Below are 361 nucleotides of genomic sequence, written 5' to 3' on the forward strand. Positions count from 1 at the left end.
ATCATTACCATAAGAACCACACTATCGTCATAGCCTCATCTGAATAACAGAAACCGCTATTATTGTCACTTCTCCTTCGTACCTCTTTCGTTGTGAGTGTTAACGAAAATTCGAAACCCCGAAAGCTTACGTTGTCATTAAGAAAGGTTAAATCACGTCAGAATCACATCTTTTTGCTGTCATGAAAAGGTCGAGAGTGAGTGTAACATTTTCATGGTGACACCTCCTGGGGAACACGCGAGCGTACATGCGCCTTTCGAAGAGTCATGAGTGTTCTTTTTTCTATTCTTCAGTTTTTTTCTTCTTTGGTTTTCGTTCTTTCTTCTTAGACTTAGTTTTCAAAGGGAATTTTGGACACTGT

This window comes from Penaeus monodon, chromosome 20 (assembly GCF_015228065.2).
Source record: "Penaeus monodon isolate SGIC_2016 chromosome 20, NSTDA_Pmon_1, whole genome shotgun sequence".
NCBI lineage: Eukaryota > Metazoa > Arthropoda > Malacostraca > Decapoda > Penaeidae > Penaeus > Penaeus monodon.